The sequence below is a fragment of the Lissotriton helveticus genome, chromosome 1_1 (assembly GCF_964261635.1).
Source record: "Lissotriton helveticus chromosome 1_1, aLisHel1.1, whole genome shotgun sequence".
Taxonomy (NCBI): domain Eukaryota; kingdom Metazoa; phylum Chordata; class Amphibia; order Caudata; family Salamandridae; genus Lissotriton; species Lissotriton helveticus.
The window spans coordinates 1,436,898,206-1,436,908,257 of NC_136057.1; positions in this window are offsets into that span (position 1 = coordinate 1,436,898,206).

Below are 10,052 nucleotides of genomic sequence, written 5' to 3' on the forward strand. Positions count from 1 at the left end.
TCAAGCACCACCCGCTTCATACCCACTCGGGTAGTCATCGCCGCCCCCCTGAGACAGACCTTAAAAGCGTCCCATTCTAACTGCCGGGAGCTGGCCGTATTCACATTTGTGGAGAAGTAGGTTTCTATAATGTCGGACAGGGATGACCGGAAGACCGAGTCTTCGAGGAGATCCGGAGACAGTCTCCAGGTCGGGATAGGGGTCAGACGCCTGCCCCATTGCCAAGTGAGCTCAACGGGGCTGTGATCGGACAGAGTTTTCCCCATGTGTTGTGTCCGGACAATTGAGGCTGTGAGGGAGCGGGAGCAGAAAACATGATCAATCCTGGTGTGGAGTTGGTGGGGTGGGGAGAAAAAGGTATATTCTCTCTCTCGGGAGTGCGCGCTGCGCCATGCGTCTGCCAAATCCCAACCCTCAGCCCAACGTGTTAAAGCGTCTGCCTGTTTCCTGCTCTCAGTGGCCTGCAAGGGGGGGTGCGACCTATCTAGTGTAACATCAAGCACAGCATTAAAATCTCCCCCAATTATCCATCGGTGATCAGCCCAACCCGCAAGCACTCCATTTATAGTTGACAAAAACTCCGTTTGACCTGCATTAGGTGAGTACACACAACCAAGTACAATGGCATCCCCATCCAACAGTCCCCGCACAAACACATAATGGCCTTCCAGGTCAATTCTCTGCTCCAGCATCTGGAAAGGGACAGAGTTGCGAAGCCAAATCGCCGCCCCCCTGGAGAACGCGGAGTAGGAGGTAGCGAAAAGCTGCCCTCTCCATTTCTTGCGGAGTTTCATGTTTTCATCATTGTTCAAATGTGTCTCCTGGAGGCAAGCAATTTGTGTCCCCCTGCGGTTTAGTTGAGCCAAAATTCTATGGCGTTTATGCACCGATCCCATGCCCCTCACATTCCAGGTGCACAATTGGTAAACATTAAGAGGCCCCATAACCGTCCGTGTGATGCGTTATACTGAAGCACCTGGGTGACCACGTCAGTTCAGTGTTGCTACAAGGTGAGAGTGTCCTACGAACATGTAACCCCTTAACAATAAGGTTCCCAAACCAACGGGCTCGGGAGCCAAACCAAGGTGCCCAACGTGAGCACAAGACAGTCAGATGTGTGCATACTGGGGGAAGTAGGCCTCTGGTAACTGTCACTTTACGGCCTGTATGGGCATGGTAGCCCTCGGAAGGGTGGTCCTGTAAGCAACCCACTACACCTGAAGAAAAGGATCAGTCATACGTTACCACCTGGAGGGGATCAATCGTGTTGCTACTCAGAACTCCGCTGCCATCTGAGCTGTGATCTTAGGGAATAGCGGTATGCTGTCCACTGATCCGGACACCTCAGTGTGGGTGTCGGTGGTGGCGGTGATTCCGTCTCCAGTCGTTCCCGCGTCGTGAGCGGCCAGCGCCTCCTCCGTTAGCCGCATTCGTGGTGACGGATGACCCGCCGAATGACCTCTGGAAGGGTGCGTTTTCGTCGGCGTGGCCTGCGAAGGATGGCGTCCCAAATCGGAAGCGTTGTTCCGTCTGTCCGGTGGGCTCCCGCGACCACCGCTGTGACGATCTGCAAGTGGGTCTTGAGAGTTCGGTGGAGTCAGCGTGACCTCCATCCATTCCTCTGCCTCCTCCGGTGAATCGAAGAAATGAGATTTGTTGTCATGTAATATCTTGAGCCTGGCGGGGAACAGAAGTGCATACTTCATGTTTCTGTCTCTCAATTTGCGCTTCACACCCAGAAAGGTGGACCTGGCTCGTTGCACTGTGGGCGTGAAATCAGGATATACTGAGATGTTTTTATCCTCGAATCGTATCGGCGCCTTCTCTCTAGCCGCTCTTAGAACAGTGTCCCGATCTCTATAATGGAGAAGGCGTGCAATCAAGGGGTGAGGGGGTGCCCCCGCCAGGGGAGGTCGCGACGGCATGCTGTGTGCCCGTTCCACACTGTATAGGGCTGTGAGATCTTCCTGACCCACCAGTTTTCGCAGCCAGTCCTCCACGAATTGGGTGGGATTCCTCCCCTCGCTTCTCTCCGGAATTCCCAAAATGCGGACATTATTGCGGCGGGCACGCCCTTCCGCATCGTCCACCCTGTCCCGGAGGTGTCTGAGTTGTTTCTCTACGTTCTCTAGCCACGTGGAATGCTCAGTCTGCTGCGGTATGAGGTCGCTCAGCGCTATCTTCTGTTCAGAGACCCGCTCTGCCAACTTATTATGGTCAGCCCGCAGTAGGGATAAGCCAGTTGCCATACTGTCTATACGCGATTCCAGTGCTTCACGCGACGCGCGTATTTCATTCAGGATAAGGTCCAACTTGGCATCCTGGGATCCCTGTCCGGTCGGCGGGATGATGTCCGCGTTCGAAGAGGCAAGCGGGTCCTCGGAGCCCGTGAACTGCATGTCCGTCGGAGCGCCCTGGTTTTGGGGCCTGCCCCGGTGTTTGCCCATCGACCTCGTGTGCAGGGTGGCGCCGAAGCAGCTGCAGCCGACAGCCGCAACCCCTCCAAGTGTGCACTCAGGGAGGCAGGCAGAGGCTGTGGGGGGTCCGAGCTGCGGTAGGGTAAAGCAATGGCGGTGGTGCGGCGCAGGCCCCAGTGGCGGCAGAGCAGTGGCGGTCCGCGAGCCCTCCGTGTGTGCCACCTCGCGATGAATTAACGTGTTGCGCCCGTTATCATGTGGTCCAGGGGGGTAAAGGACGCGCCACAGCAAAGACCCAAGGTGGGCCCCCCACAGCCCCAGTGGGCAGACAAGATGACGCTGGCGGGGTGGCCTCGATGGCGGGTCGTTCCTTGTCCCTGAGCGCAAGGCGCAGCCAGAGAGAAGCTGAGCCCACAGGTCCGACGGAGGGCTGCACTCTCCACTCGTCCACTGACCTCACTCGTGGCGCAGGTGGCGCTGGTGGCGTGGGCGCCGCCGTTGATGTAGGCGGGCTGCAAGCTGGTCCAGGGGGGGCTCCGTGACCCGGGCGTGCCCGTAACAGCGTAAGCCGGCTGAAGGTTAAAGCTGGTTGGGGGGAGGCAGCGGGACTACGGGCAGAGCAGGGGCCTCCACTCACCTTCCGACGCCTTGGCAGGGGTCGCGGCGCTCCTCCGATCCGGAGATCCGACCAGGATGCGGCAATGGTCCGGAGCAGGACGGGCAGGCCACGCAATCGAGGCCGGGGCTTCACACTGCGCCGCAGGCCGCAGGAACACCACGGCTTCGTTGCTGGTACAGCGCGGTGCGGGGGAGTCAGCACCTCACCGCTGCACTCCGCTGGCACTCGGAGACTCCGTGGGCAGGTTTCAGGTGGGTTGCAGGCAGGAATGTCAGGATTAATTGCTCGTATGCAGGGCTGAGGACGGAGCTCCGGGACTACACGTCCACCATGTTCGACACTTGGCCACGCCCCCCCCTGATTTAAGTTTCTTATAGGAGGCCATTTGTTGTTGAGATATCCAATGACTTGTCTTAAAATACTGTCTTTTTCTTGTGATTCACACCATTCTTTTTCAGTAACATTTCCTTCACACATGATGGTGGCATCAATGTGTGCAACTACACATTCGGTATCTTCTAAACGTATGTTTTCTGTCTCAGTGACAGGTAAACGTGACAAACAGTCAGCACGGCAATTCATACCCCCTGGAATATACTTTATTTTAAAATTATACTCCTGTAATTTTGACAAAAGTCTCACTAGTCTGGACACTGTTTTTCCGTTGCCTCTACCGCTAACATCCATCATATGTATTAGGGGTTTGTGGTCAGTAACTAATTCAAATTCCTTGCGCCATAGATATGTTTTCAGCTTATCTACAGCCCATACACATGCAAGAGTTTCTTATTCTATAGTACTGTAACACTGTTCTGCATTCTTCAACCTTCTTGAAATAAATGCAATGGTGTGTTCTTGTTCACCTTTCTTTTGACAAAATACTGCACCGATTCCCACTGCACTGGCATCAACAGTTATTATGTTTTTTTTAGTAGGATCATATGGATATAGAGCTGGTGCTTCAACAATAGACTTCTTTATTACATTAAATGCCACCTCTTGTTCCTCACAGCAATCATATTTTATGCCTTTGCGCAATAATTTTTTCAATGGTTCTACCATATCAGCATATCCAACAATGAAACTTGCATAATATTCGCTAAGCCCCATAAATGATTTTAATGCATCTTTATTTTCAGGTTTAGGTGCTTCTCTTATAGCTTTAACTAAGTCATGTTTAGGTTTTATACCTTCTGAGCTAAGCACATGTCCTAAATACTCAATACTGTCTTTCAAAAATGTGCACTTATTTTTAGAGACAGTCATACATCTTTCTTTGAGTACATTTAGAACTTTATTCAATATGACATTATGTTGTTGAATTGTGCTTGCATGCACCAAAATGTCGTCTTGGAATTTTTCAGCTCCACTCATATTTTCGAACAACATATCAATCAATTTTTTGAAAACGCTAGCTGTGGAGGCTAGTCCAAAAGGTAACCGTACATATCTATATACAACGAAAGGCGTTACAAAAGTCGTGAGGTCTTTAGAATCTTCAGATAAACTAATTTGGTGGTATGCTGACCTGAGATCAATCAAGGAGAAATACTTTGATCCGGTAGTGGATGCTAATATTTCTTGCACCTTAGTCAATGGGTTGCAGTCAATGACTATATTTTTATTGAGTGATCTCAGGTCGGCACAGAGCCTAATGTCTCCTGTCTTTTTTTTAGAAACAGCTATTGCTGATACCCATTCGGATGAGTTTGTAGGTTCAATTATGCCCTCCTCACATAATTGTTTCAATAACTTTTTCAATTCCTTTCTCACTGAAAGTGGTACAGTCCTCACTTTGTGTGTTAAGGGAATGGCATGCTCTTTTAGTTTGATTCCGTGTTTAAATCCCTTTACACATCGTATTTGTTCTTTGAAAACATCTTCATTGTTTTTTAAAACAAAATATAAAGTATTCATCTCATTGGGTGTGCTCACAAAGTTTACATTATTTTCATCCAAAACAATAGGATCTTCTGCACCTGGTTTCAAAATCACTCCTAGTTTGGCTAAGTCTTTCCAACCTACCAGGTTACGTCCCCTTTCTGCAACATATATTTTTTTATTAATAACTCTTCCTTTAAATTCAAGGGTATCATCAAAGTATCCAACCATATTAATTTCATATTCACCAAATGCTTTGGGATTAACATCTGTCTCCTTAAGTTGTACGTTATCCCAAGATTCGTAAAAAGTAGTGTCAGATATTATTGTGATTGGTGATCCTGAATCAGCCATGACTAATAATTCAACATCACCAATATGAACATTACCAAGAGGACCTCTAATCTTACCATTTTCAACACCTAAGGTCAAAACAATATTTGAACACGTCTTTGTCGAATTCCTCAATGGCATTAACTTTGTTTTATTGTTGGTATTGTACTTAGTATTTCTACATGAGGTAGTTAAATGCCTGACTTTTTTGCATTTACTACATCTTTTACTAATAGCTGGACAACCTTGAAAATCAGCTAGATGACTGCGTGAACCACATCTATAACATGCAATATATTTTACCTCAAAACTTCTTCCACCTTTGTTTCTGTCAGAAGTCTTTTATTCATATTTCTTTTTTTCCTGTAAAGCAAATACATTAGTTGAATTTCCACTTGCAATAGCAAGCTCTTTAGTAGACACTAAGATCTTTCTATGCCCTTAGCTATATCAATAACTTCTTGTAGTGAGGGAATTCTGCAAGCTAACTAACATTCTTGAATCTTTTTAGAAAAACAGTGGAACACAAATTGATCTCTTATATAGATTAAATTTGCAGTTAGTATCGAGAACGTACAAAGCTGCAATATATTCCTCAATGTTTTCTCCCTCAGATTGTTTCCTCATAGCAAATTTAAGTCTGCCAGCCATTATATTTGGCTCCTCTGAAAACTGTTTTTCCATGCGTTTTATTACTTCCTGGTACTCATTAAGAGGTATAAATTGTCCAGGTGCATTTTCGTATTCTGGAAGGCTATCAAAAATTTCTGGCCAGCCGTTCCTAACAATCCAAACATGATGGCTTTTTTCCTCTCTGCATCGTATCCTTTGCCATCAATGGCCACTAGATCATTTTCGAATCCCCTTATCCAATTCTTCCATCTAATGGGAGGTTTTCCTGGCTCACTCAAAAAATGAGCTGGTACACTGATATTATTACTTTGTGCCATGTTTGTATGAATAAACTTTAGTTTTTATACTGAAATACTACTTACTTTAGATTCAGCAATATTATTTTCAGTTCCATTCAAAACTGCCCAATACTAGCAACAAACTTCATATAAATGCGTTCGTAAATTTCAGTCAGTTTCAAAATGGCCGCACGCAGAATGCGTGTGATGTAGGTACGGTGTCTTGAACGTGTCAGAATAACTCTCCTCAAAGACGCGTGTCAGTAAGCAACACGCGCTGAAGAGAATGACTGTTGAACTGCCGATCGCTTAAAACGGCTCCAACAGTAACTTTTGCTTATATCAGTCTAAATGGCATACGCAAGCTTTAAGTACATACCGTAAGGTTTTCAGGATGTATACTTGCGATTTACAGCATTTTCAAAGAATGTGTAAGTCTGTTTTCCTCAATTTAGACGCTGATGAATAAACGTCAATGTAAATAAATACTTTGTCACTGCTGTGGGCTTCTGAGTTTCCCTCATCGCCAAGTTGTTAAGTCAGGAAGAGTCAATAAAGGTGCTTAAAGAGTCATTTATTAAGATAGAATAATAACAAAAGTCCACAGGTATAGGGAAGAGCAGGTCCTCAAGGAACCGGATAAACGGGCATCAATGCCCAACGTTCTATGACATCATATATATATTACCTAAGTGTTCTATAATGTCATATGCGGGGAATGATACAGAGATTGGCTAATGGGGAAACTATGCAAATGGGACAGATGGAACTACAATGAAAACAAAAGAAAGGTTAAATGCAGAGTACAGCAATGAGGTTTTCACAATATAAGTAGCACCGTGTATAGGAACAATAAATCACACCTGCTGTTACATATTGAGTGTCATTGGGTCAAGATGTAAACAGGTATGAAGGTAAGCATCACTTGGCGCTGCAGATTCATCGGGTTCAGAGCACCTGGGAGAAGCGGAGAAGAAGAACTCTGCATGAAGGAGAAAAGAGAGCCCTCAAGTGTGTGGGACAGTAGAAGGAATGTGGGTGGAAGAGACATCAGGGTGTTCAGAGGTTGAAGTGCATAACAAAGTATAGAAACTAAGACGAGTGCAGTGAGGATCTGGTCAGCAATTTCAGGGATAGGCAGGAAGCAGAAAGGGAACTGGTGGTGTGAAATTAAAAAAGATTGGAGACATCATTCTCAATAGATCACACCCACTGCAACCACTGACGGTGTGAGTGAAGAAAGCTAAAAGTAAGAGCTGACTTAGAGGAGGATAATCAGGGGGGCAATATATACTGTGTGTTGGAGAGAAAACACCTAATTCGAGTGGGGCCCGGACAGAAACAGAACATTTGGGGTAGGTAGGAAGGGTGGCCAACGTCCCGCCTAATGCAGGTTTGTCCTGCAACTGTGGCTCCCATCTCCCCCGCGCACTATGCAACACCCCTTGCCTGCATTTTAATTCCACATCGCTTTTAACATTCTCAAAGGAGAAGCAAAGCTCTTAAAGAACTGTGAACAAGATAACTGTTGGTGGCAAGGAGGGAGGTGCTGCAGCACATAAGGTGTCCTGCTCAGTGGAGCTTAAGGTGCACAGTCATCAATTGGGATGCAAATTCACCCCCTCCCAATAAACAGCTCTGATAGTGCACAGCATGATGGTGGCTATACTCAAGTCTTCACAGCTGCACACAAATTAAAGGACATTAGTAAATACAGTGAGCAAAATTCTATGTTTGGTGCTTTGCAGTTATGTACACTCTGCCACCTAGGGTGTGATCGCCAAACCAGGGAAATCCTGCTTGGCTTATAAATATCAGAGAAAAATACCGAAGCACACACATCGGTCCAAAGGCATGAAACGCATTCAATGAAAAACAAGTTTCTTTCTGTAGAGTTGCGGTTGTATTGAATGTGATTTATTGTTTCCACAGTTATTCACATTCCTTGATCCGGACGTGTTATCCAGTACAAACAGGCATCTGACACGTGTTTCTTCATAAATACTTTTTCAAGGCTGAACAAGATATTGGCAATCAGCAATGATAGTACTCAGCACATGGGCAGACAGCGCCTTACAGGAAATATCTGTGTGCTCACAACTGCAAGCAATGGCAAGTTTTAGAACAGAGGGCCTTAATAAACCATGGAAAGAAAAGAAGGAAAGCAGCTGGGTCATAAATGACTGCACCACTTGGACTAGTCACAAAGTAAAAATGATATTGCCCACGTCAAATGATTTGCTGCTTGTTGATCATAGAAATGAATATAAGCACTGGTTGGATGAGAGGCAATATAAAACACAAACAATTGGTACGGAAAATCACATGAATACAAAACGTCAGCAGAGAGTCATTTCAGGTCTTTTATTTTCAGATGTGCTTGATATGCGATTGATAGAACCAGCCAATGTGTTTCGCCCAGACATGGGCTTTTTCAGGGCTGTTATGGCATACAATATGTATATAATTTACAATGCTTGAATAAGACCACACAAGACACAGTTTAACGTGCAAGAAAAATAAAGGTTTGAGAAAAGAGGAAAAGAGAGGAGAAGGAAAAAGCAGAAAAGGAGTGATGATAGTTGATAAGATGGTGAAACCGTGGAGGGAATAGGATAGTATGTGAACAGAACAATATGGTGAAAGCACCAGGGACACCATTAGGGTGTACTAAATGTGGCAGGGTAGTTAAAACCGACAAAATCCTTCAGAATGATTAACACAGTAGTTCAAATGTGACACCATAGGTGGAGCTAACTCTAGAAAAGTGCCAGTGCTCAGAGAAAATCTATTTGGATCCTATGGTAGCTAGCTTACCAATAGATGATGGTTTGAATTCGATCCTCAGTAGCTGGGTCAAGAATGGAGTTTAGAAAGAGTTCTGGAAAAAACACTTAAAAATTCCCGTTAGAGATGCCAACAACCCGAATGATAGAATAGAGGCACAGCTTGTGCAATGGTGTGTGCACGACATACCTAGGACGTGGTGTTGAAATCTTGTGTTGGAGAGATGTTCCACGTGTACCTGCAGAGAAATGAACATTGCGTTGAGCACAAAGAGGACCTCCATCGCTAAAAGGTTGAGCACCCTGAGGTTTTGTGTTGCCTAAACTGCATGGTTGATCCCTTTTTCTGGAATCATATGACTTACAATGTATGTCTCACAGCTTGTGGGACACATGCACATGAAACTACTTCCTTTGTTTGACCCCATGTCCAATTTTTGTTTTTACAAACTGAATTTATGGTGCATGGCAACACTTACGTACTTGACTGTTTAGTAATGCTGTTAAATTCATACAGAATGTTTTGTTTTGTGTTCACAATGTATATGGTACCTCTATATTTTTCGAGCGATTCACCAGTACAGTGGAGGGTTTTGGGGTAACATAGTTGTTATATGCAGTGCAAACTCAGCCAAGGTAACTAGCTATGGTGCAAAGACAGGGCAGTAGAATACGGTTCCTAACATGGAATATCTGGGTCCTCACACTGCCACAAATTTGGGGGGGACCTAAACTGTGCGCTAGATCCGGCATTGGACCATTCCGGGGGCCCCGTTTGGGGCCCCGTTTGGCGCCCCTCAGCTGCTACCAGAGCCATCTCAGATGCTGCCATTCAGCTTGACATGCTGGAGATCTGGCGGATGCACTCTACGGGGGAGAGAGGTTTCACTCACTACTCAGCCCTACATGACCTCCACACTAGAATCGACTACTGGTTTATCTCTAGATCTCTATATCCTCAGATTCACGCTTGCGCGATTCACCCCAGCTATTACTCTGACCATTCCCCAATTGTGTTGTACATAAAAAGTCCACAGAACGGGCCTGCCCCTTTCAAATGGGGATTTCCACCATATTCACTGCTGGATAGGGTCTTTATGTCCGA